Raw genomic sequence first — 1,165 nt, 5'->3', positions numbered from 1 at the left:
AGGAGGGACCAGTCACTGGAGAAGGATATAATGTTTGGTGAGGTGGAGGGTCAGAGAAAAAGAGGAAGACCCCCAGTGAGATGGACTGGCAAAGTGGCAGCATTGATTGGCTCAAGCGTGTCAAGGATAGTGAAATTGGCCCAGGATCAGGCTGTGTTTCGTTCTGCTATGCATAAGGTCACTATGAGTCGGTATCGACTAGATGACACCTAACAACAACATCACATTCTTTAGAAAAGTAGAGGGTCCATAAAGATATCTTTATGCATTAATATTTTTTTACTTATATTGTTGTTGTTAAGTGAGGCTGAGTCAGTTTTGACTAATATTGAACTCTGTATATTGATCAGAAATGTGTTATTATACATTATCCCCAAACCCAGAAATGTATAGAATTAAAAACAAAGTTTATTTTTAGAATTTCAATACCAAATAATTTCCTTCTGCCTATGTATGATTGGAAAATAATTTGATGTACACATTTTATTATCTGTTTAAAACTACTTTATTTTTTGCCTTGGTATATTCTTCTCTCATGATTCATCTTATTCTTCTTAAGTACTCCATGGCTTTCCATATTAAAGATGCAATAAGAATGGAGTTAACTTTTATTTATAATTGAGTCATTGTTGGACACATAAATTTTGTCCATATTTTTGCTGTCACAAATTATGCTTTGTTAGTTTTTTTTTTTAATACAAGTCTGTGTATGCAAATGGGAATTTCCAACAATATTCTCATATGGCTATCTGAATTATTGGGCTAGACTACAAAGTGGGTTTGAACTGCAAGGTCAGTGGTTCAAGATCACCAGCTGCTCCTCAGAAACTCTATACAGGGTCATTATGGGTCAGAACCAACTCAATGGTGTTTAACAGCAAAAGTAACATATTTCTAGGAAAAAGATCAACGGTTCAGAACTATGCTCATTTGTTTGCTACATACTGCTACAGCATCCTCCCCCACTGACAATATTTAACAGACCTTTTGCCTCCATTAGCGCCTAAAACAGATATAATCAGTTGTATTACTTTTATTAACTGGATATATGAAATGCTGCTCCACTACAATACGTGGTTATGAATTGGGCTGCGAACCTTAAGGTCAGCGTTTCGAAACTACCAGCCGCTCCGAGGGAGAAAGATGAGGCTTTCTACTCCCGTAA

The sequence above is a fragment of the Chrysochloris asiatica genome, unplaced genomic scaffold (genome assembly GCF_000296735.1).
Source record: "Chrysochloris asiatica unplaced genomic scaffold, ChrAsi1.0 scaffold00193, whole genome shotgun sequence".
In the NCBI taxonomy this organism is placed as follows: Eukaryota; Metazoa; Chordata; class Mammalia; order Afrosoricida; family Chrysochloridae; genus Chrysochloris; species Chrysochloris asiatica.
This window is presented reverse-complemented; position numbering follows the sequence as displayed.